The sequence below is a fragment of the Phyllobates terribilis genome, unplaced genomic scaffold (genome assembly GCF_046119375.1).
Source record: "Phyllobates terribilis strain yellow unplaced genomic scaffold, ASM4611937v1 Scaffold_3__8_contigs__length_932513732, whole genome shotgun sequence".
Lineage (NCBI taxonomy): Eukaryota > Metazoa > Chordata > Amphibia > Anura > Dendrobatidae > Phyllobates > Phyllobates terribilis.
In genome coordinates this window covers 551,813,554-551,841,158 of record NW_027362763.1, presented here as the reverse complement: position 1 = coordinate 551,841,158, position 27,605 = coordinate 551,813,554, and positions in this window count along the sequence as shown.

The window sequence follows — 27,605 nt, the reverse complement described above, 5'->3', positions numbered from 1 at the left end:
ACTGAGTTGCAATCTTTGTAGCTGCGATACTCTTCCCTGTTAGGCCATTTTTGTGCAGTGCAATGATGGCTGCACGTGTTTCTTTAGAGATAACCATGGGTAACTGAAGAGAAACAATGATACCAAGAACCAGCCTCCTTTTAAAGTGTCCAGTGATGTCATTCTTACTTAATCTTGACTGATTGATCGCCAGCCTTGTCCTCATCAACACCCACACCTGTGTTAATGGATCAATCACTAAAACAATGTTAGCTGCTCCTTTTAAGGCAGGACTGCAATGATGTTGAAATGTGTTTTGGGGGTTAAAGTTCATTTTCTGGGCAAATATTGACTTTCCAAGTACAGTAATTGCTGTTAAGCTGATCACTCTTTGACATTCAGGAGTATATGCAAATTGCCATTACAAAAAATGAAGCAGTAAACTTTGGAAAAATTACTATTTGTCTCATTCTCAATACTTTTGGCCATGACTGTACACTATATAAAAAGACTCATATGCATGTTTTTCTCAATATCCAACATGAAATCAGAATAAATCTTTCCCGTTTTAGGTCAATTAGGATTACCATAATTTGTAATATTTGTCAAATGCCAGTGTAAGGTGCCCCAGTGAGGTAGTCGTGGGCGAGCTGTAGCCCCCTCTCGCTATGGCACCCTACAGATAATACGTGTCCTCCCTCTGAAGTGTGGCTGTGTATATGGTGCTCTTCACTTACTTCAAGCCATCCGATCGCGGCTGTCTCCAGGCATTTCTCTTCTGGGACCAGGGCAGCAATAAATTCAGAGGACACGAGGTTCTTAACCAGAACTTGGATTTTACTTGGGGAAGAGGAATATGTACAATATTTACAGGCAGATATAATGGATAAGGCCCGACAGGTTATCATCTCTCTCACAGGCGCTGGTAACTCCTTCAGCCCTGGTTCCCTCTTTAAATGAAGCATCTCTGTGACTCTAATCTCTGGCCCAAGAGACCCTTCTGCAATATCAACAGTGATCGGGATCCGATATCTCTCCCCCACGTCTTAGCCTGGAGTCCTATTTATCTTCCTCTGCTTCCTGCAGACTAGAAGTGCCCTGGGTCCTCACTACCTTTGATGAGTTTCTCCGGCCGGCTAACAGGACTCGTGCTCTTGCGTAGGGAGACGTTCACACTGGTGATCCCACTGTCTGAGGGTATGGAGCTCCCATCTACCCTAGCAGCCAATATACTCAGGCTGCCTGTAGGATTCTCTGTCCTATCTCTTACTGAGTGACTCCTCCTGCTTTCTGGAAACTTAAGCAGGAATTTTCCTAAAGTGCCCAGCCTCGGTGAGCTGTCATCACACAGCATTAACTCACCACTGTCTGTAACCCTGCTAGCAGACTCAACCTGACATCTGCACTCAGAACAGTGGCATCTTGTGGCTGTTTACAGGTACTGCAGCCCACAAGGAATTATGCCAGGAACAAGCTCTATGTCACTCAAGGCTTGATCAGGGCACTAAGTTCCCCCTTTGCTCTACTGACTGGACCACTAAAGTTAACCCCTTAGCTTGGTCTACCAACAGTTCAGAGAGGTCTGACTTCAGGAACACTTCCTTTAACTATCTCAGTACCAAGGGAAGGCTACGCCCTTCCCCACTATTACACCAGAATAATGAGAGAGAATGGTTTAAGGCCAGAAGCGTAGCTAGGGTTTTGGTTCCGGGGGGGCGAAACTTCTGAGTGGGCCCCTAACCAGGTAACCTTGATTACAGCTATGGTGGCGCACCCTAATAGAGGATATAGGAGAACCTCAGCAGATGACTGCGCTGTTACTGAAAATAATCTCTATACAAAGACCAGCACTGATATTACCGCCATATGGTGACCAAATATTCATAGATACCAGTCTTGCAGAACATATAAGAGATTACAGTATAGTTATATATAGTACCTTACAGGTGACATTCTTTCAGATTAAATGGTTAAATTTTCCCGTCTTTTCCATCGGGCCCCGACCGACACGACAACTCCTCCATCCAGGACTCAGAGTCTCAAGTCTGCAGAGATCACAACAAAGACACATTTGACTCCTTACATTTCAGGCCCGTCCCCATCTATTCCCAATCTGCACAAACTCCTCATCCTGCTGATACCCCAATACTGAGCCTCTGTTGCTGTATGTGTCCCTATTACTGCACCTGCTGTGCGCCCTCTAGATGGTAAAACAAACCTCTAGATTAAATTGTTCACTTTTCCCGTCTTTTCCATCTGGCCCAGACCGACACGACGACTTATCCATCCAGGACTCAGAGGCACCATCCTCATTTATTCCCAACCTGCACAAACTCCTCATCCTGCTGATAATAGAAAACTGAGCCTCTGCTGCTGTATGTGTCCCTATTACTGCACCTACTGTGTGCCCTCTAGATGGTAAAACAAACCTCTAGAATATAGTAATGCTGTGTGCAAGTGTCCTAGAAAACAGTGCCCACATTGTGCCCCCTAGAAAGTAATAATGCCCTCTGTGTGCCCCTCTGACAGTCACAATAACCTGAGTTCCCCTATAACGATAAGTGGCCACTTAAGATTTAATAATGTCCTGAATCCCTCCCCCCATGTACAGCTCCCTTCTACACACTATGATGCTCTCCTATACACAGTATAATGCCCCCTAACTGTATAGTACCCCCACACAGTACGTATACTGACTCCTTAGTAGCCTTCAATCCGATGGCTCCAACACTGTATGATGGCCCCCACACTGTGCAAAGACCCCACATTATCTCGCACACTGTATGATGGCCCCCACACTGTGCAAAGACTCCGCATTACCTCCCACACTGTATGATGGCCCCCACACTGTACAAAGACCCCACATTATCTCCAACACTGTATGATGAGTCCCACACTGTGCAAAGACCCCACATTATCTCCCACACTGTATAAATAGCCTACATATAGTATAATGCACCAGATAGTCCTTCGTATAGTATAATGCACTCCCCCCCCCCCCATAGGCAGAGTCTGTAGTAAAATGCACCTCCACAAAGGCAGAGCTTTTAGTATGATGCCCTCCCCCCTCCCCACAGGCAGATTCTTTAGTATAATGCTTCCCCCCCTACCCCATAGGCCGAGTCTTTAGTATAAAGCTTCCCCCCTCCCCATAGGCAGAGTCTGTAGTATAATGCTCTCCCCCTCTCCCCTTAGGCAGTCTTTAGTATAATGCTCTCCTCCCTCCCCATAGGCAGAGTCTGTAGTATAATGCTTCTCCCCCTCCCCATAGGCAGAGTCTTTAGTATAATGCTCTCCCCCACCCCATAGGCAGAGTCTTTAGTATAATGCTTCCCCCCCTCCAGATAGGCAGAGTCTTTAGTATAATACTCTCCCTCCCTCCCCATACGCAGAGTCTTTATTATAATGCTTCCCCCCTCCCCATAGGCAGAGTCTTTAGTATAATGCTTAGACCCCCCCTTTTCATAGGCAGAATATTTAGTATAATGCTCTCCCCCTCCCCATAGGCAGAGTCTTTAGTATAATGCTCTCCCCCCTCCCCATAGGCAGAGTCTTTAGTATAATTCTCTCCCTTCCCCATAGGCAGAGTCTTTAGTATAATGCTCTCTCCCACCCCATAGGCAGAGTCTTTAGTATAATGCTTCCCCCCCTCCAGATAGGCAGAGTCTTTAGTATAATGCTCTCCCCCCTCCCCATAGGCAGCGTTTTTAGTATAATGCTTCCCCCCTCCCCATAGGCAGTCTTTAGTATAATGATCCCCCCCGCCCCATAGGCAGAGTCTGTAGTATAATGCTTCCCCTTACCCCATAGGCAGTCTTTAGTATAATGCTTCCCCCCCAGATAGGCAGAGTCTTTAGTATAATGCTCCCCCCCTCCCCATAGGCAGAGTCTTTAGTATAATGCTCTCTCCCCCTCCCCATAGGCAGAGGCTGTAATATAATGCCGCCCACCCGGCAAAAAATAAACACAGTACTCACCTCTACTCCTGGTTCCCTCGTTGCTCCGAGCGCCCGGCCCGCACAGGGGACTGATGGGAGAAGGAGCGTCGCACTCCCGCTCTCATCAGTAAACTTGCGGCGGTGACGGGCGGGGGGGGCCTGATGCTGGCACTGGGGGGCCCCCCCTCCTGCTCAAGGGCTGCATAGCGGCCGCCGGGCAGTGCAGGGACAGTCTCCCTGCTCCGCCCGGAGTGTACGCCGGATACACTTACACTGGCGTAGCTCCAGGTGGGCCCCCTCAGAGCCCGGGGCCCAGGGCAACTGCCCCCCCGGTAGCTACGCTACTGTTTAAGGCATTTTTATTACTTACTGCAAAGTCAAAAGTTTACATACATTTCATTAGTATTTGGTACCATTGCCCTTAAACTGAATGACTTGGGTCAAATGTTTGGGATATCCTTCCATAAGCTTCTCATAAAAGTTGGTTCGAATTTGGGCCCATTCCTCCTGACAAAACTTATGTAACTGATCCAGGTTTGTAGGTCGCCTTGCTCGCACCTGCCTTCTCAGCTTTGCCCATAAATTTTCAATATGATTGAGATCAGGGTTTTGTGATGGCCACTCCAAAACACTAACTTTGTTATCCTTAAGCCACTTTGGCAGTATGCTTCGGGTCATTGTTCATTTGGAAGACCCATTTCTGCCCAAGCTTTAACTTCCTGGCTGATGTCTTGAGAGGTTGCTTCAGTATTGCCACATAATCTTCTTTTGTCATGATGCCATCTATTTTGTGACATGCACCAGTCCCTCCTGCAGCAAAACCACCCCACATGATGCTGCCACCCCCATGTTTCACAGTTGGGATGTTGTTTTTAGGCTTCAAAGCTTCTCCCTTTTTCCTCTAAATGTAACAATGGTCATTATGCCCAAAAAGTTCAATTTTGGTTTCATCAGAACACAGGACATGTCTCCAAAAATTAAGGTCTGTGTTCCTGTGTGCATTTGCAAACATTAATCTGGCTTTTTTATGTTTCTTTTGGAGTAATGGCTTCTTCCTGGCAGAGTGGCCTTTCAGCCCATGTTGATACAGTACTCATTTCCCTGTGGATATTGACACAATCTTACCACCTTCCGTCATCATCTTCACAAGGTCTTTTGCTTTTGTTCTTAGGTTGATATGCACTTGTCGGACTAAAGCACGTTCATCTCTGGGACACAGAACCCGTCTCCTTCCTGAGAGGTATGATGGCTGAACATTCCTATCTTGTTTATACTTGCATATAAAGGATGAGCTAGACTTGAGAAAGTTCTACAATTCTCTTCCTGATATCTTAGCTGATTTCATGATGCTACACAAAGAAGCAATGTGTTTCAGGTGTGTATTAAAATACATCCACAAGTGTGTCTCTAATTAACTCAGATGTTGCCAAAAAAAGCCAGAAGCTTCCAAACACATGACATCATCACATGAACAGTCCAGAATTGTTTAAAGGCATAGTAATCTTAGTGTATGTAAACTTTTGACTTTGCAGTAAGTAATAAAAATGCCTTAAAATATTCTCTCTCTCATTATTCTGGAATTTGGCAAATATTAAAATTTATGGTAATCCTAATTGACCTAAACAGGAAAGGTTTATTCTGATTTCATGTCAGATATTGGGAAAAACATGCATGTGTCTTTTTATATAGTGCATGTAAACTTCTGGTTTCAACTGTAAATATTTGGTAACATACCAGATGTTAACTTTTGATTATACTAATGTGTATATGTGACCGGTGTGTGTCCTACATGTGTCTGATATGTTAACAATATGGGCACTGCATGTGTGTGATATGTAAGCAGTGTGTGTGCTGCGTGTGTCTGATATGCGAGTTGTGCGTGTGCTGAATGTCTGATATGTGAACGGTGTGTGTGCTGCATGTATCTTATATGTGAATGGTGTTTGCTATACATGTCTAATACGTGAGAAGAGCTGGTGCGCATATGTCTGATATGTGAGCAATCTGTGTGCTGCATGTGTCTGATATGTCAGCGGCGTGTGTCCTGCATGTGTCTGATATTTATTTATTTATATTACTCACTTATATAGCCCCATTAATTCCACAGCGCTTTACAGACATTGTGAGCCCCAATGGGGACAGTACTGACAATCTAAATTCCCTATCAGTATGTCTTTGGAGTGTGGGAGGAAACCGGAGAACCTGGAGGAAACCCACACAAACACGGGGAGAACATACAAACTCCTTGCAGATGTTGTCATTGGTGGGATTTTAACCCAGGATCCCAGTGCTGCAAGGCTGCAGTGCTAACCACTGAGCCACCATGCTGCTGATATGTGAACGATGAGTGTGTTTTATGTATCTGATATGTAAGCAGTGTATGTGCTGCATGAGTCTGATATGTGAGTTGTGTGCGTGCTGCATTTGTCTGATATAAGAGCAGGATGTGTGCTGCGTGTCTGATGTGTAAGCGGTGTATTCTCTGTGTGTCTGATATGTGAGCAGTGTGTGCTGTATGTGTCTGATATGTGAGCAATGTGTATGTGTAGCACCCTGAGGATTCGGCTGCTACAGGGGTATTGCACCTCAACCCAGAGGTGTGATATTCCACTCCCGGGTAAGGAAGGAGTGTGGAACTGAGCTCGGTAGGCTGCATGCACTACACACATCCCATTTCCGAGGAGCAGACCGACGGTACTCCCACTTAGAAATGTGCAGGTACGACCGAGTCTGTTCCTGGCTGGAGTGGGAGGGGGGTGGTACATCCCAAGTAGTGTAGGGGCAGATAGGGGGAGCAGCCTGGGTAAAGATAGGAGCTCATTGGGTGCTGGTCACCTGAGCTCACACATAGAGGGTGTATATAAGGTGGGCACCAACTAAGAACAGGGTCAGATGCAGAGAACAAGTCAGCAAGCAGAGGAGAAGAGAGACCCAGAGTGAGAGAGGAGAAGAGAGACCCAGAGGGGGAAGCAGAAGAGAGGACTCTGAGACCCCAAATCCAATCCACGGGTGAAGAGTAGGCATCAGGGTACCGGAACCCAAGCTGGTGGGGGCAAAAACACACCCCAGCCAGAGACCGGAGGCCGTGGGCAGCGTCTGCCACGGCCACCCATCACATCCACCCCGAAGGCACACCACATGAAGGGTCAGGGAACCCAAGGCCAAGGGTGTCCCAACAGAAGGCCCGAGGGAGCTGGACCTAGGTGGATCACTGGTGGGGACGGCCAGAGAACGGGACAGAAGGAGAGCTCAGGGCCACGCTCCGGACTTGTTTGGGGGTTGGCTGGATCCAGGACCTGGTGGACGCAGCACGGCTCGGGTGGTCACTCGAAGCTGGAGTGACCAGTACAACATCTGCAGTAAGTAAACACCCTTAACTGCACAACCCGACTCTGTCTTCATTGCCGTCTGCACTGCACCACCACAACCCCCATCCTCTGCACCTGTCCCCCCTGAGGCTATACCCCACCCGTTGGGGGTTATACCATCAAAAGCTGCACCAACACCATCAGCCTCAGCGGACCCTGCTGCAGCGGCGGCCATAGTGCCCGCAATACAACGGGTGGCGTAGTCGACACAAAAGAACTCTTAATAACATCTGTAGGACTGCCACATAACACTGAGTTTGACGCCCTGGGCACGGGCCGGGTCACAGCCGCTCGGAGACTACAACCCCCCATCTGATCCGGTGCCGGGTATTCCCCTCAAAAAGGAATATGTCCCAGGGGGCGCGTCAACTTTGGCGTAGTCGGCAGGATTACGTGCCCGCAACACCCGGGTACTGCGTGCCTGAAGAAAAGAACAAGTTTACCTCAAAAAGAAGTCTCCTGCCGGTTCCGGAGGGTCCCCGCCATCGGACCCCATCACCAGTCGTTTCCCGCCGATTGTCCGCCATTTCCAGCTTGTTCCCGCCATCTGCAGAGTTTCCCGCCACTGGGCGACGCTTCCCGCCAAATCCGAAGATTTCCCGCCTTGGAAGAGCAGCGGACGCCATTATGGGCGTGCCAAGGGAGGGCAAGAGGCCGCCTCCCATCGTGGGCCAGGACAGAAAATGGCGCCAAAAGTGGAAACCGCCCCCACTAACAGAGACTGTGATGCTAGAGGTGTCTGTCAGCGTGAAAGAACTCCCCCTGGAGCTGACAGTCACCAAGTGGCCCCGGGACCGCCCTCGAAGTGGGAGGAGACGAAAGAAAAGAACAAAGATGGGTGCCGCCTGGAGCAGTCTGGAGCGAGCGCACCCGGAGACAAGAAGTCTAACGAGGAGTCTGGAGCAAGCGCACCCGGAGGCAAGAAGCTTGGAGAGGAGTGGCGGAGGAGCTTGCCCGGAGATGGAGAGAAAGCAGAACAGCACCGGCCCGCTGGCCAGGAGTCTGCTAGAGACCGAGGAAGGAGAGCAGAGCAGCACCGACCCGTTGGTCAGGAGCCTGCTGGAAACCACGACCCCACTAGGCCTAGTGGAGGTCCTTGCACAGCTCCCCCGAGATCGGGAGTGTGCACAGACTGCCCTGGAGGGCCTCGCACGGAGGATGGCCCGGGTACAGCGAGAGACATTGGCGGAGTGGAGCCGAGAGATGGCCCAGCAAATCAAGACCCGGAGCACGCCAGCCAAGATGAGGAGACAGACCGCCTCTGAGGATGGCGCGGGAGGACCCAAGGCCGGAGACGGCGCCGAGAAGGGAGCCGAACGCATGGAGGCAGGTAAAGGGGACGCCTATACCCCAAGCCGGGAAACCGCCCACCTGCCCCAGCTCCCCGTCGCAGAGCCCGAAAGTCCCCCTGCTGTGCCCGTAGCCGCCATGTCACCGCTATGGACTAAGCCCCGACCGGAAGCCGCCGCAGCGACCCCTGTGACGTCACGCGCCTCGACCCGGAGCGTGACAAAGCAGGAAATACCACCAGCCTGGTCGCAAGGCCTAGTACCCCCGGGCGCCGCATCACCAACAGCGCCCCCTACCTCCACGGAGCCTCCGGCCTGGCCGCAAGGCCAGGTAGCCCAGGGCGCCGCCGTCCTAACGGTGCCCTTCACCTTCCAGGTGCCCCAGGCCTGGCCGCAAGGCCTGGGCAACCCGGGCGCCACCACCACCGCGCCCGCGCCCGTAAAACCAAGGGTGCCACACCTGGGGGAGGACTTGTTCAGCCAGCTCACATGGCCGGACGGGCGGCCCTTCATCTGGCCTGAAGAATTCCATGAGTTGGAACGGCAGCAGAGACTAGGGCCCTTGTGTGAGCCCCTGATTCCGGCTCCGAAGCCCGTGGCACGGATCTCGCCCCCGCTTGAAGAGGCCCAATTTGAGTGGGACCCCACCGGAGAAGACCTAATGGGGTTCACTCAGGAAACCAGGGCAGCTGCAGCGGAGCGTGCTGAGTGTTGCCGACAGCAGCTCGAAGAGTTTGCGAGGGAGCGGAGAGAGAGGCGGGTCCGGGAACAGCAGGCCCAAGTACGGAGTGCCGAGCAGAAGAGCCGGACCAGGAGGGACCCCCGTGCAGCGCATTGTCCCCGCACCATCGGGACAGTGATCAAGTTCAACCAGCAGCATGGGTGGGGCTTCATCCGAGACCGCAACACCTTCGGTGACGTTTTTGTAACGCGCAGAGACGTTGAATCCCATCTGCCGGAGGGTCACAGAGGTCGTGACCTCTACATCGGAGACGAGGTCACCTTTACCCGGCACAAGTGTGCCAAAGGACCTTACGCCCTCCACGTACACCGCCTGACGGAGGAGGAGTTGCGGTGCGAGGAGGAGGAGCAAGAGGACCCGGACGGGTCTGAAGTTACAACCAGCTACAAGCAAAGAGCAGGAGGAAGACGCCGTTGAGTGCGGCAGAGCAGGAGATGTAAATAGTTACCCGACCGGGGTATAAAGAAACTGTTGCTACATATATATAGTCCCCGTTGGGACCAGCATGAGTGAACTGTTTACCCGTTATTCCGTATCCATACCAGGCTGAGGACTGTGAGCAGCCATTCCCTTCCCTTTACCTGGCCGAGGACTGAGAGCGGCCAACTTCCCCTGTATATAGTTGCGCTTCCTAAAGCGCCCCCTACTGGTTTTATAGGAAAACCAGTTTTCCAGAGAGACTGTCGCACTTTACCCGGTCACACGTTGCACAGTGACCGGAGGAGGAGCCAGAGGCGACGAGAAAGTTTTATATATATAATGTTTTATATACTTTATATGTTTATGAAAAATTTTGTATGTTATGTGATGTTTTTGTCTTACAGCCCGAGGACGTGCTGTGATTTACCAGGGGGGAATGTAGCACCCTGAGGATTCGGCTGCTACAGGGGTATTGCACCTCAACCCAGAGGTGTGATATTCCACTCCCGGGTAAGGAAGGAGTGTGGAACTGAGCTCGGTAGGCTGCATGCACTACACACATCCCATTTCCGAGGAGCAGACCGACGGTACTCCCACTTAGAAATGTGCAGGTACGACCGAGTCTGTTCCTGGCTGGAGTGGGAGGGGGGTGGTACATCCCAAGTAGTGTAGGGGCAGATAGGGGGAGCAGCCTGGGTAAAGATAGGAGCTCATTGGGTGCTGGTCACCTGAGCTCACACATAGAGGGTGTATATAAGGTGGGCACCAACTAAGAACAGGGTCAGATGCAGAGAACAAGTCAGCAAGCAGAGGAGAAGAGAGACCCAGAGTGAGAGAGGAGAAGAGAGACCCAGAGGGGGAAGCAGAAGAGAGGACTCTGAGACCCCAAATCCAATCCACGGGTGAAGAGTAGGCATCAGGGTACCGGAACCCAAGCTGGTGGGGGCAAAAACACACCCCAGCCAGAGACCGGAGGCCGTGGGCAGCGTCTGCCACGGCCACCCATCACATCCACCCCGAAGGCACACCACATGAAGGGTCAGGGAACCCAAGGCCAAGGGTGTCCCAACAGAAGGCCCGAGGGAGCTGGACCTAGGTGGATCACTGGTGGGGACGGCCAGAGAACGGGACAGAAGGAGAGCTCAGGGCCACGCTCCGGACTTGTTTGGGGGTTGGCTGGATCCAGGACCTGGTGGACGCAGCACGGCTCGGGTGGTCACTCGAAGCTGGAGTGACCAGTACAACATCTGCAGTAAGTAAACACCCTTAACTGCACAACCCGACTCTGTCTTCATTGCCGTCTGCACTGCACCACCACAACCCCCATCCTCTGCACCTGTCCCCCCTGAGGCTATACCCCACCCGTTGGGGGTTATACCATCAAAAGCTGCACCAACACCATCAGCCTCAGCGGACCCTGCTGCAGCGGCGGCCATAGTGCCCGCAATACAACGGGTGGCGTAGTCGACACAAAAGAACTCTTAATAACATCTGTAGGACTGCCACATAACACTGAGTTTGACGCCCTGGGCACGGGCCGGGTCACAGCCGCTCGGAGACTACAACCCCCCATCTGATCCGGTGCCGGGTATTCCCCTCAAAAAGGAATATGTCCCAGGGGGCGCGTCATATGCTCTGTCTGATATGCGAGCAGTGTATGCTCTATGTGTCTGAAATGGTAGCAGTGTGTGCTTTATGTGTCTGATAAGTGAGCTGTGTGTGCTGCGTGTGTTCTGTGTGTGCTAAATGTGTATAAGTAGGCAGTGTGTGCTGCATGTGTCTGATATGTGAGTGATGTGTGTGTCACTAAATAGAATAAAACCTAAAGAAAAGCAGCTAGAGAATAATGAGATTCTAAAAGTATTTATATTTGAGAATTTCATTATTTAGCCACCACTTGAGTACCAATGCCTTATTAGTATGACACAGAATAGCTTTAAGTTTTATTGTGGGCCCTTAAAGTAGAAAAAGATGATAATCTGGCCCTCAGACTAAAAAACAAATGTTGTGAAACCCTGCTCTACAAGCATAGTACGATCTTATTAGCGATTGTTCTGTGCGCATACAAATGTGGTCAGCTAGTCTAAACAATCTATTGAATGACTGCTGAACAGCTTGCATGTAGCGGACCATTATTCATTTAACACCCACAGGAGACACTTGTAATTGTGTTCTAATTGTCAATTTTCTCCTGCTTTACTGTATAAGAATTTGTCATAAATTAGTAGAACAAATAATATTATTGATGACAAATAATACTATGTTAGCATTAATATATTAAAACTAGGAATATGTAGTGACTGCCCTTTATAGTGTCTTGTAAATAACAAAAGCTTCATCATAGTCATGCAGCCTTTCTCTTCGGGGACACAATTTGCCTATTTTATTGCCATTAGCGAGAAGTTGATATACTAACAACAATAAACCTGGGGAGCTATTCATCACCTATTGGCTACTAATGGTCTTCGGAGTGTTAGTGATTAAATATAGTATCTTCAAAATTGGTTAAAGTTTTTTTTTCTTTTTTAAGTACAATGACTAAGAAACCATTGCATTTGTTTACAGCAAAGTACTGTTATTACTTAAATTTGAAATTTCAAATATATCAAGTGTTGAAATGTAATTACAATGAGAAAAAAAATAAAGTCGGAGAAATCTATATAGCTCTATATCATTGCACCAGTAATTGAATATTTAGACCCTGATTCATTGAGACCAGCTTTTCTGCGCCAGTCTTAATTAGGGACATGCAGGAATAAGATAGATTCCCTTTAATAAATTTGGCATGTCAGCACAGAATGACTGTTCAAACCAAGTACAGGTGCTCAGTGCACCCAAAGCTTGGCCAATCATTTAAGTACACTTTCCACACCTACTTGTTTTCCATTTATCTCTGCCCTTTTCTGGCTCCGTAAAGCCACAGCTGTCAATCAAACAAGAGCAGGTTGGAGATAGAGGGAAAATAAATAGCAGGGAAGGTGCACTTAAATGTTTGGCCACCCCAACTGTGCTCCGAGCACCTATACTTTGAATAGCCATTCTGTGCTGACAGACTCCTTTAAGGGACGCCTGGCACTCAATGTTCGGTGCGTCTTACTAGAAACGTCATGGTAGTCATTGGGGTCTTCAGCAGACCCCTGGATGCACTCCGTGATCGTGTTGCAGGGGTGCCAAAAGGAGCTTAGAATGGTGCCCTCCTGTGTCACGTGCTGTAAATGCCGCTTTCACAGAATGACAGCAGCATTTTAGAGGTTACCAGCAGCAGGCAAAGCTTAACTCACTGCTGTTAGAGGCAGATGATGGCTGAATAATATAGCCATCCTATGTCGGAATGATGGAGGCTCATCTCCTGATTCCCCTCAATAAATTCACTCCCAACAAGTGCTTATGAGTTAAAGCACTTATTTCTTTATATATTGTAAGATTGCTAGCAGGGCCCTCACTCCTCTTGTAACTGTTGAACTATGTGTGATTTGGGGAGGTCTTTATTGTTTGTACATGTCCAGGCTTAATTGTAAAGGGCTGCATAATATGTTGGCGCTATATAAATTACATTATTATTATAATTATTATAAAAGGGGACCTTTTATCCTTTTATTGGATTTTTAAATTGAAAGTGAACACCTCCGATTGCAACTATTCCACTGATTCTGGAACAGTTTTCCTTTTTTTCTGTGCCCCTCAATACCAAAAATATGCCCCCTGGAAATAGAGATTCTGCACCACAAACCCCCAACAAAGTACAGTACAATATAGGTTCATGAGGTTTGATAAAAAATAAATATGCAGCAGATGTTTTTCGAGAAAAAAATTAGTATGCTGCAGATTTTCATGCCTATAGTCTTGTGCAGAGGTGTAGCTAGGGGTGCAGATGTGGAGGAAGGGGAGAAACACATAAGTGGGTCTTGTAACAGGTAACCCTGATTACAGCTATGGAAGATGCACCTTAATTGTGGGTATAGGGGAACCTCAGCAGATAACTATGCTTTTACTGCCATATATTGACCATATAGTGGTAGATATCAGTACTGCGGAACATGTCAGATATTACAGTACAGTTATAGATGGTGACTCATAGCTGAAGTTCTTTCTTATGGAGTCATTCACTTTTCCAATCTTTTCCATCTTGCCCAGACAGCCAAAACTTTTTCTTCCAGCAAGGACTCGGCTGCAGAGATTACAAGAAAGACTCATTTGACTTCTCAAAATTCCAGCACCATCCCCATCTATTCCCAACCTGCACAAACTCTTTATCCTGCTAATATCCCAATATTGAGCCGCTGTGCCATATGTGTCCCTATTACTGCAACTGCTTTGTGGTACAATAACAGTGCTCCTCTTACTGCCTCACATAATTCCCACCACTCTGTGCCCCCTTTGTGAAGTAAAGTGCCCCCTTTGTGCCCTCTAGTTAGTAAAGGAGCTTTATAGAAAATATGAATGCCCTGTGCAAATGCCTTAGAAAACAGTGTCCACATTTTGCCACTAGAAAGTGATAATTTCCCATGTGCACCTTTGACAGTCACAGTACTCAGAGTGCCCCAATATTGCCTTTTAAATGCCTATTTAACATTTAATAATGTTCCCAAGTCCCCATACGTAGAGCTCCCCTATACACAGTATGATGGGCAAACAGTTCTCCTATACACAGTATGATGGGCCCACTGCTTCCCCTATACTCAGCATAATGAACCCCACAGTAGTCTTCATACTGTATAATGGCCCCCACACAGTACAATGGCTTCCACATTGTATAATTTCCCCCACAGCAGCCTCCAAACTATAGTCCCCAAACTGCATAATGGCTACCGCATTAGGTCTTACACTGTATAATAGGCCCCAAATTGTATAATGGCCCCCACATTAGCTACGCAGTATATAATGGCTCCACACTTTATGGAGGCCCCCCCCCACAATGAATGAGGGGCCCCCATATTTTATGATGCCCCCATAGTCACATGATACCCCCACGTTATAATTAAAATAAAAAACATCATACACTCACCCAATCCAGGATCCTGACGATCTTTTGCACTTCCAATCATGTGCAGTGCACCTCTCTAAAGCCAGGACACGTACACCCAGCTTCAGAGGCTCAATGAGGTGAGTGCACAAAGACGCGTGAATGCTCGAGATTTGTATAGCGCCGGCGATGACGCCGGCTCTTGTAATGCCATGTTACCGTCCCATCGACTAGTCAAAGGGTTCATTTACATATCAAACAAACTTTAGAAATACTTTTTCTAAAGATCCGTTTATGTGTCCAATGTGATAAAGGGATTATTAGGCAGGGAAATTAGATAGGTAAACACAACTGCTGGTGGTTCTGGGGGCGCAGGGGACCTGACAGGTTCCCTTTAAGATCAACAGCATGATCGTACTGCTGGTCTGAACTGTGCTCTCTCCCAGGCTACTAACAGGGGACTGAGGCAAGGATCCAGCAACCCGACCAGCTTCAGGGCACCACAAGCCGGTTGCAGAGGTGTATCCAGGTCTTCTAGCACCTTGGGCAAGAATTCAGCTTGGCGCCCCCTCCCCTTCCCCAGCACATATGCGATTTGCACACTAAGGCCACGGCCCCACTATCAGTATTCGGTCAGTATTTTTTCTCAGGAATGGGAGCCAAAACCAGGAGTGGGTGATAAATGCAGAATTGGTGACTTGTTTCTATTAAACCTTTTCTCTGATTGTTCCTCACCTGGTTTTGGCTTCTACTTCTGAGAAAAAATACTGACCGAAAACTGACCAAATACTGAAAGTGGCCTTAATCACATGCCGACGAGCTGCTCTTCCTAATTCCCTCTGTGAGAAGCAGAAAGAAAAGCTCGCTGTCACGTGACCGTAAGTATGAAAATCGCATATGAGTGAAGTGGCCATGTGATGACTGATGGAACCAGCAAGCAGAGCTGAATCCTGACAGTGAGGATTTACACACTGTTAGGATTGGCTGCTACAGGACTACATTTTATAATTAAAGGGCTCGTTCATATTTGAAATGAAAGTCGGCAGTCACTGTATGTGACTGCAGGCTTCTGAATTCTCACAGCGCATGCACTGCACACTTTTAGGATTCTCCCTTGCCGTGGCAACAGTGGACGGTCATGTGAGCACAAGTATGAGATTTGTATACTTTTGGCCACATTCCGACTAGACATGTCCAGCCTTGCTCAATTCATTTTCATTGAGTGAGGGCACGCATGTCTAGTCGGCATGTGAACACATGTATGTAAATTGCCGGCACCAGAGAATCCTGACAACGTGCACTGCACACTGTGAGAATTCAGAAGTCTGCAGTCACATATAATGACTGCAGACTCATCACAAACGTGGACAACACCTTTAATGCTCCTAACATAAATAAAAATATAAAAATGTCAGCATCAGAAAAAACATTTACATCCATGTACCTTATATATGACGTTGTCTCTGGAGTTGTTCTCTTTCTTTTCTTCCTCTTGTCCAGACGCCATGATGACTTTTCTCATCCACAGCCCATCTCTGCAGATTTCTATCTTCTCTGGTCTTCAGCAGCACATTCCCACACAATATCCTTAAAGATACAGTGTCATTATAATGCTCCTGAATAAAAATATCTGCCCTACACTGAGCCCCTGAATAAATAATTGCCCCTCACTATATTCCCTGCACAAAATATCACTCACGCCACTGTCCATCTTATGGTACATGACCTTCACACTACCCTCTCCTTTCCATACTGGACCCTCTCTTCACACTAATCTCTCACACTGTGTCCCGACTATAGGGCCCAGCTTCTATACTGTGCCCCCTCATCACACCCCCCCTCCTTAGCATACTGTCCCCACCTGGCTGTGACCATACACTGTCCACCTATGCTACACCCCACCCACTACTCAGTCTCTATTCTGTGCCCACTCACACTTTTCTTCCCCTATACTGTCACCTCACTCTATTCCCCTCATTAGTCTCCTTACACTTTTCCCCCTACCTCCTCATATTTCCTCCTCACACATCCCCCCAACTCCCCATACTGAGTAAGCACACATCCCATCACCCCCGCTCCCCATACTGTGTCCTCACACATCCCAGCAGCCCCGCTGCCCATACTGAGTCAGCACACATCCCATCACCCTTGCTACCCATACTGTGTCCGCACACATTTTTCCTCTCGCTTCCCATAATGTGTTTGCACCCACCCCCAACTCGCTCCCCACAGATTAAATCTCCCCCCTCCACACAGAATAAATCTCCACCCAACCACACAGAATAAATTCCCCCATTCACACAGAATACCCCCCCACACTGAATAAATCCCCCCTTCCACACTGCATAACCCCCCCCACTGAATAAATCCCCCAATGAATAAATCCCCCCTCCACACTGAATAAATCCCGCTTCCATACTGAATAACCCCCCCACACTGAATAAATCCTCCCTCCACACTGAATAACCCCCCACTGAAGAAATCCCCCTTCCACACCGAATAACCCCCCCACTGAATAAATCCCCCTTCCATACTGAATAACCTCCCAATGAATAAATCCCCCCTCCACACTGAATACTCCTCCTCCACACTGAATAACCCCCCCACTGAATAAATCCCCCCTCCACACTGAATACCCCCCCCACACACACATCCATGCTGAATCTTTGGTGTCTTCAGCTCCATAGCTACAGGAGCACTTACCACCGAGGCTCTGCTCTCTGTCTTCTGGGCGCCGGCGAGTGACGTCGGTAACGTGATCACATGACCTGATCACGCTGCTGACGTTGCTCTAAGTCGATGGTCAGAGCTTCAATAGTACTTGCGTCTGCAAGACGCAAGTTCAATTAAACGCTGGGAGCCAGCACGCCGCAGCTTCTCTGAGAGGGCTGTCAGCTTGACAGCCCACTCAGAGAACGGCCAAATCCCGGTCCGGGGAGCGGCAGAATGCAGCAGCCGGGCCGGACACCTCGGACCGTCGCATTATGCGCCCCCCGGCTGCCCCTTCCTAGATACGCTTCTGGCCGATTGTAAAGGTTTGCTCACATGAGTGTATTGCACTCTGAACAACGTTAGTAAATGAGTTAGTGCTCATCTGCGAGTTTTTCCTCAACTCTAATCGAACTGAGGAAAAATAAAAATCGCAGCAGGCTGCAAGTTGATGCGAGAATCGGATTGCACTTGCCAATGCAAGTCAATGGGTGTGAGAAAAAAAAAATTGCATGGCTCTCGGAACATGCGTGTGCCCTGCGATTTTTACGCATACATCTCAAAAGGAAACCCAAAATTTTATCAGCCAAGTAAAATAAATTCACAGCCAGAACCATCATAATAGAAAATATAGATATGTAGAATAGATAGATTAGATCAATAGATAAAATAGATAAACTAGATAGTATAGAGAGATGTCATGTAGAAATTTAATGTCACAAGCCCCCTACATATAATAAACTAGCACCCTTTAGTGCCTTCATGTGGCATTAAAGAGTGTATTAAACCTATTAAATAAATACTGTAGGGAAAAAAGTATTGAGTCAGCCACCAAGTTCTCCCACTTAAAAAGATGAGAGAGGCCTGTAATTGACATCATAGGTAGACCTCAACTATGAGAGACAAAATGAGAAAACAAATCCTGAAAATCACATTGTCGGATTTGGAAAGAATTTTTTTTCAAATTTTGGTGGAAAATAAGTATTTGGTCAATTACAAACAAGCAAGATTTCTGGCTCTCACGGACCTGTAACTTCTTCTTTAAGAGGCTCCTCTGTCCTCCACTCATTACCTGTAGTACTGGCACCTGCTTGAACTTGTTATCAGTATAAAAGACAGCTGTCCGCAACCTCAAACAGTCACACTCCAAACTCCACTATGGTGAAGACCAAAGAGCAGTCGAAGGACACCAGAAACAAAATTGTAGCCCTTCACCAGCCTGAGAAAAGACTGAATCTTCAATGAGCAAGCAGCTTGGTGTGAAGAAATCAACTGTGGGAGCAATAATTAGAAAATGGAAGACATACAAGACCACTGATAATCTCCCTCGATCTGGGGATCCACACAAAATCTCACCCCATGGGGTTAAAATGATCTCAAGAACAGTGAGCAAAAATCCCAGAACCACACGGGGGGGCCTAGTGAATGACCTGCAGAGAGCTGGGACCAACGTTACACAGGCTACCATCAGTAACACACTACGCCGCTAGGGACTCAGATTCTGCAGTGCCAGACGTGTCCCCCTGCTTAAGCCATTACATGTCCGGGCCCGTCTGAAGTTTGCTAGAGAGCATTTGGATGATCCAGAAGAGTATTGGGAGAATGTCACATGGTCAGATGAAACCAAAGTAGAACTGTTTGGTAGAAAGACAACTCGGCGTGTTTGGAGGAGAAAGAATGCTGAGTTGCATCCAAAGAACACCATACCTACTGTAAAGCATGGGGGTGGCAACATCATGATTTGGGGCTGTTTCTCTGCCAAGGGAAAAGGACGACTGATCCATGTACATGAAAGAATGAATGGGGCCATGTATCGTGGGATTTTGAGTGCAAACCTCCTTCCATCAGCAAGGGCATTGAAGATGAAAGGTGGCTGGGTCTTTCAGCATGGCAATGATCCCAAGCACAAAGCCAGGGCAACAAAGGAGTGACTTTGTAAGAATAATTTTAAGTTCCTGGAGTGGCCTAGCCAGTCTCCAGATCTAAACCCTATAGAAAACCTTTGGAGGGAGTTGAAAGTCCATGTTGCCCAGCGACAGCCCAAAAACATCACTGCTCTACAGGAGATCTGCATGGAGCAATGGGCCAACATACCAGCAACAGTGTGTGCCAACCTTGTGAAGACTCACAGAAAACGTTTGACCTCTGTCATTGCCAACAAAGGATATTTAACAAAGCACTGAGATGAACTTTTGTAATTGACCAAATACTTATTTTCCACCAAAATTTGAAAAAAAATTCTTTGCGAATCAGACAATGTGATTTCCAGGATTTGTTTTCTCATTTTGTCTCTCATAGTTGAGGTCTACCTATGATGTCAATTACAGGCCTCTCTCATCTTTTTAAGTGGGAGAACTTGCACAATTGGTGGCTGACTAAATACTTTTTTCCCCACTGTAAATGATTTAAAAAAAAAAAAAGATCATGGGGTCCCCCTCATTTTTGATAACCAGCAAAGGCAGACAGCTGTGAGCTGGTATTAATAGGCTGGGAAGGTCCATGGTTATTGGGCCTTTCCCAGCCTAAAAATACAAACCCACAGCCGCCTCAGAATTGGCGCGTTCATTAGATTCGCCAATTCTGGTGCTTTGCCTCGGCACTTCCCGATTGCTCTGGTACAGTGGCAATCGGGGTAATGGTTTATGTGGTTGATATCAGCTTTGTAATGTCAGATGACATCAAGCCCAGGGGTTAGTAAAGGAGAGGCATCTATTAGACACCCCCATTACTAACCCAGTAATTAAAAATAAAAACACACACACAGAAAAAAATACTTTATTTTAAAAAACACTCCCTCACACTTCGTTCACCAATTTAATAAAAAAACAAAACCATGAAGATTCTAAGTAGTCCAGAAATAGGAACCTGAAAGACATAAAAAGAGTCCTCTATGAGACTCGGCGACTCTGATGAGCAGTGTAATTACAGATGTAACCGCTGTTCAGAGTCGCTGGGTCTCGCGGGAGCCGGCAGCTGATTCAGTTCTGCAAGCATAGGTTACTCCCGGTCATGTCTCAAGCGCGATGACGCTACTGAGTTACTGACGACATCGAGAGTGAGGCATGATCAAGAGTGACCTATGAAGTGTCGTCCTCAGAACGACGCTCCATAGTTTGCTTGATAAAATGGCTGGATGTCGTGGGCACGCGATGGATTAAATCGGAGCTGCTGTTTTTTTTTAATAATTAATTGGTGAATGAGGGAGTGTTTCGGGTTTTTATTTATTTAATTCTCTCTTTTTAGGTCTTTTCAGGTTCCCATTTCCGGACTACTTCGGATCTTTTTTTTTTTTTTTTTACTAAATTGGTGAATGAGGTGTGGGGGAGTGTTTTCTAAAATAAACATTTTTTTCTGAGTGTTTTTATTTTTGAATACTGGGTCAATAATGGGGGTGTCTGATAGACGCCTCTCTATGGCTAACCCCCGGGTTTGATGCCAGCGGACATTACAAAGCTGACAACAACCCCATAAACCATTACCCCGAATGCCACCGCTCCAGGGCAATCGGGAGGAACCAGGCCAAGTGCCAGAATTGTCTCATCACATGTGATGTGTCAATTCTGTGGCGGCTGCGGGCTTGTATATTTAGGCTGGGAAGGGCCCAATAAGCAGGAACCTTCCCAGGCTGATAATATAAGCCTGCAGCTGTCTGCTTTACCTTGGCTGGTTATGAAAAATAGGGGTGACCCCACATCATTTTTTTTAATTTTATTATTTATTTAATAGGTTTAATATGGCTAAACACCCTTTAGTGCCACATGAAGGGCACTAAAGGGTGCTAGTTTATATGTAGGGGGCTTGTGACATTAAATATCTACATGACGTCTATCTATTCAATATATCTTTTATATCCATCATCTATTCTATTTATCTATTTTATCTATCTATATCTGTATATAAAATTGCTTTATTAGTTAGAAAACTAGCTTTAAATTACATAGAGAATTACAGTATGTAAAAGAGGATGTTAAAAACGCATCGCATATGCATGTCATAAGGATACTAGTTGAGAAAAATCGCATTGTACTCGCATGACACTCGTCCTGCTTTTTTGGATTAACATCGGACCAATTTTTTATACGCTAGTGTGGGTCCATTATAATCAATCAAGAAATAAATGTCCTTAGATATGAATTATCCAATTGCTGTGCTATAGCAAGTACAAAAATCAACAGTTGGCCGTGAATCTACATGTGGATGAGAGACCAAACTATAACAGCAAGGTATAAATATAAAACACAATCTTTATTACAAATTAAAAACACTAACAACAAATACAAAAAAGACTAAAATAGCCCCTCAATCTGTGAGGGACCAAGTGTGCAAAAAATATAGATGTGAACAATTATAGTGCTGACTATAAAATGGATTCACCCATGTATATACGGTCTGCAAGTAAAATATTGCCACCATGTGGTTGAATGGCCACATGACTCCCTAAAGCATTTATATACAATTGCTTCTCGCTAAATTAGAATATCATCAAAAAGTTAATTTATTTCAGTTCTTCAATACAAAAAGTGAAATTCGTATATTATATATAGTCATTACAAACAGAGTGATCTATTTCATCAACTGTTTATTTCTGTTAATGTTGATGATTATGGCTTACAGCCAATGAAAACACAAAAGTCATTATCTCAGTAAATTAGAATACTTTATAACAACAGCTTGAAAAATGTTTTTAAAATCCAAAATGTTGGCCTACTGAAATGTATATTCAGTAAATGCACGTAATACTTTTTGGGCTCCTTTTGCATCAATTACTGCATCTATGCGGCGTGGCATGGAGGCGATCAGCTTGTGGCACTGCTGAGGTGTTATGGAAGCCCAGGTTGCTTTGATAGCAGCCTTCAGCTCGTCTGCATTGTTGGGTGTCTCATCTTCCTCTTGACAATACCCCATAGATTCTCTATGGGATTAAGGTCAGGTGAGTTTGCTGGCCAATCAAGCACAGTGATACTGTTGTTTGTAAACCAGGTATTGGTACTTTTGGCAGTGTGGACAGGTGCCAAGTCCTACTGGAGAATGAAATTTCCATCTCCAAAAAGCTTGTCGGCAGAGGGAAGCATGAAGTGCTCGAAAATTTCCTGGTAGACGGCTGCGCTGACTTTGGTCTTGATAAAACACCTACACCAGCAGATGACATGGCTCCTGTGGCAAGACGACTCACTCGGCTGCAGTCGGAAGTAGACACAGGAACGGTTTCGTCTGCAGGTTTATTATGGGTCATTCCATATCAAGTGGACCAGTTTTAAAAATCGTCCCCACTCGACCTTCTCCGATTTTGTTGAAAATTTATAAGGATGTACATGTATATTTGAAAAGAGGTTCTGTAAATTTTTAGAGCCAGATCACAAATACATTGGGCACTGTTGACCTTTCACTGGAGGTTCCACCAAGCCTGCGGCTTCAGCTAAGATGATTTTTGCAAACTTTGGCACATAGCCATTAGAGTTCTATACTGGCTATGATGCTGAAATTTGGCATACTAGCTCAACTTTTGCTGCTAAACACGATAAAATTATTACCGGCTATGACAAAACAATATTTCGGCCGCAATTTTGTGTCAGTAGCTTGTAAAACGCGTCGCATAAAATTTATGCCAAACTTTGCCCATATATAACTCAAGACCAAAAACCAATAGTAACTGGTGCTTTGCCCTGTACACCAAACATCTACATGACTTTGCATTGCTGCAATATCACGGTCAAACCATATGTATTTGTGGAAATATTCACACCCACATATGATGAAACACTTAAAAAAAACGAATTTTACCTATTTTTAGGTCAAATTTCTCAAAAAGGGTACCCCTAAAATATATTAATTCTGATATCATTAGAAAGAGCACATTTTTCTCTACAAGGATCATTGTTTTTTTTTTGGAGTCTCTCAGTTTAAGAAAAGAAAAATACCACTGAACATGGTGTTATTTATGCACGTAATGCATTGATTTTGTGTTTGATTTTCAGATTCTTATCACATGTTACAGAGTTGTATTGTTGCTAGCAATGTCTATTATAATCAAAAACCTATAAGCCTTTTTATTTATGAAGTTTTTGACTATTGTTACATTTTAATGCATATATTATTTATTTTTTAGCGATGGAGAATGAAATTGATGAAGAATCGGCCCAGTGCTCTATCGGCCTTGCGAACAATTCGAAGTGCCACCTTAAGACATTCACCCATAGCAAGGATGAGTTGAAATTGTTTACAAGCTTTGGATTGGATGAACAGAAATTGCTGCGTCGACGAGTGGGACTAAATTTTGACGAACATTCACAAATCTGTTTACACCATGAAGCTTCATTCTTGACCAAATATGAGCATTTGCAAAAATCGTGTTGCAATCCTTTTGGGAAGAAAGGTCATAACACCAAAAAGAATTTGCGAGCTATCAATTTGTTAGCAGCTGACCAGTTGAACGAATTTACAAAGAATGATGTGAAGCCTGGCCAGAAGATGTGTGCATCATGTCGAAAAGAATTTGCTAACAGGAAAAAAATCAGCTGATCCAGTTTCCTCTGAATCAGATCCAGATGGAATGGAATGTTCTCCTGAAAGTCTAAATTCAAGCTTAACATCCATTGGCATCTTTCCTCTGAAATATCAACAGGTAAGCCAGCGAGATTCACTTGGATATGCAAGGAGAAAGATAAGCCAGGTACAAAATGCATTTTCTAGCAAGATTGCTTCAATTGGAGGGCTTGAGCCGAAAGACATTGAGCAAACAAAAACAGCACAGTGCAAAATGTGTCTGGATTGCAATCACCTTTTGGCAGATTTGAAGCAAAAGCTGCAGGTGTCCAGTTGGGCAGAAAAGGTCCAAATCTTGACATTGGCACCTAAAAGTTGGTCCATTAAGGCTATATCAGACGAATTCGGTCTCTCTTAACGAATGGTCAAACAAGCTTGAAAGCTTAAATGTGAACATGGGATCTTAGCCTTACCTAGAATCAAGTGTGGCAAGAAAGTTTCTGAGGAAGTGAAGAAAAAGGTGCAGCCATTTTTTGAGGATGATGAATTCAGTCGAATGTGCCCTGGTAAAAAAGACTATGTATCAGTGCGAATAGCAGGAGAAAAAAAGCAGATGCAAAAGCGACTATTACTGAGCAATATGAGGGAAATGTTTGTTGCCTATCGGGATCGGAATGGCCCTGAAATTGGATTTTCCAAGTTTTGTGAGCTTCGGCCAAAGTGGTGCGTAACCGTTGGATCTGCTGGAACACATTCCGTTTGTGTGTGTACCATTCACCAAAATGTCAAACTAATGCTTGCAGCATGCCCAATCAATGATGACTACAAAGAGCTCATATGCAAAATGGACTGTGGAATTGAATCCAAGGACTGTATGCTTGGCCGTTGTGATAAATGCCCGGGTCCTGAAGTTTTAAAAGAATTTCTAGTCAATGTGTTTGTCAACAGTGACCCTGAAGATATTATTGAGTTCAAACAATGGATTCACACTGATCGAGACACGCTTGATACCAAACAACTGACTATAGAAGATTTCATTGAAGAATTGGTTTTGAAAATTTCTAAACTTTGTAGCCATCACTACATCGCCAAGCATCAAAGTAGCTATTTGAAATCGTTGAAGGAAAATCTGAGACCTGGAGAGCTTGTGATCCTTATGGACTTTGCTGAAAATTACTCATTTATTGTTCAAGATGCCATTCAAGGTTTCCACTGGGAAAATAGTCAAGCTACAGTACACCCATTTGTAATTTACTTCAAGGAGTTAAATGGTGAAGCTGCGCAGAACATCAGCTTGTGCATAATCAGTGATTGCTCACGACATGACACAGTTGCAGTCCACACTTTCTTAACAGTAATTGTGGAGTATCTCAAGACTCTCATCTATGGGATTCGTCATATCCACTACTTCAGCGATGGATCTGCAGCCCAGTACAAAAATTTCAAAAATTTTCTCAACTTGTGCCACCACAATGCTGATTTCAATATCAGCGCTGAATGGAATTTTTTTGGTACCAGTCATGGAAAGTCGCCCTGTGATGGGATTGGAGGGACAGCAAAGAGGTTGGCAGCTCGTGCCAGTCTTCAACGCCCAACTGAAAACCAAATACTGACCCCGGTGGATTTATTCAACTTTTGCAACAAGCAACTGCATGGAATCAAATTTTTTTTTGTTCCAAAAGAAAAAATTGACGAAATACGGGTAGTTCAAGAGGAAAGGTTCAAAGATGGACATACAATTGCTGGAACAAGAGAAAATCACCAGTTTGTGCCAATTGATGACAAAAAGATTCGCATTTCAAGGGTGTCAAATGACCCATCATCTTTCATTGCCCATGTAGATAGATCTGTCAGATCAGAAATGCCTTTTGTGCCAATTGCAAACCTCCAGCCAGGGCAATACATTGACTGCATTTAAGATAGGAACTGGTGGAATGGAAATATTTCTGAAATTTCAGTCGACGACCATGATGCATTAATACATTTTATGCATCCTCATGGACCAGCTAGCTTCTTTCACTGGCCTGTGAGAAATGATACATGCTGGATTCCCGAGCAGTCAATCATTTCAATAATTCCAGCATCAGCTGCAACAGCAATGGGCCGACAATACAGCTTCTCTGAACCGATTATGTTGCAAATTCAGCAACAATTCCAGACCACTTAGACTGAACATTATGGCTTCGGAACAAACAAAAGATACCCAATATTAGGCTTGGGATCCTAGGCAAAGACACCCACCCTCAGGCTTCGGAACCTGCGATAAAGAGACCGCCCGCGGCTGGCCTTGCACGGCTATCGGCCATGGCTCCTAGGCGATGGGGCTGCCAATTCTCGAAAGACAGCATTATTACAATTCTTAATAGGATTATAATACCAATTCTTAGGGAATTGGTTGTGGTATAACCACCATGTACCAACGCAAGGGTTTGAATAGTGCAGTTACCATTCATTGCTTATTTATAAATAACACCATGTTCAGTGGCATTTTTCTTTTCTTAAACTGAGAGACTCCAAAAAAAACCAATGATCCGTGTAGAGAAAAATGTGCTTTTTCTAATGATATCAGAATTAATATATTTTAGGGGTACCCTTTTTGAGAAATTTGACCTAAAAATAGGTAAAATTCGTTTTTTTTTAAGTTTTTCATCATATGTGGGTGTGAATATTTCCACAAATACATATGGTTTGACCGTGATATTGCAGCAATGCAAAGTCATGTAGATGTTTGGTGTACAGGGCAAAGCACCAGTTACTATTGGTTTTTGGTCTTGAGTTATATATGGGCAAAGTTTGGCATAAATTTTATGCGACGCGTTTTACAAGCTACTTTGACACAAAATTGTGGCCGAAATATTGTTTTGTCATAGCCGATAATAATTTTATCGTGTTTAGCAGCAAAAGTGGAGCTAGTATGCCAAATTTCAGCATCATAGCCAGTATAGAACTCTAATGGCTATGTGCCAAAGTTTGCAAAATCCTCTTAGCTGACTTGGTGGACGGCTTGGTGGAACCTCCAGTGAAAGGTCAACAGTGCCCAATGTATTTGAGATCTGGCCCTAAAAATTTACAGAACCTCTTTTCAAACATACATGAACATCCTTATAAATTTTCAGCAAAATCGGAGAAGGTCGAGTGGGGACCACTGGTCCACTTGACATGGAATGACTCTTATGTCAGCATCAAGCACTGCAGACTTCAGCAAAAATAAACTCAGCCTTGCTGGCATAAAGGTAAAACAAAAGACAAATGGTAACACAGTCCAAGTGCACCAGTTTGCAGCACCTTCAACTCCTCTCTGAGCTGAAGTTACACAGCCTGGATACTTGTCTCTCCAGACTCACCAACAACAGAGAAAAACACAGGACTAAGCATTTAAACCTTGCTCAGCCACACCCTGAGCGGAGGTAGGTGAAGAGACACCCACCCTCTTTGCCATTCCCATAAAACCACATCCTTTAAGAGTTAACCCCCAGCATATAACATGCTGGCAGAAATTTAGTAGGTTTCAGTTCACACAGGAGAGCAACCTGAGTGTCAAATACCTCCCCTCCCCTCACACCAGTGACTCTGTCACACTCCCCAAACCATCACTGATTGTGGAAACTTCACACTAGACCTCAAGCAGCTTGGATTGTGTGCCTCTCCACTCTTCCTCCAGACTCTGGGACCTTGATTTCCAAATGAAATGCAAAATTTACATTCATCTGAAAA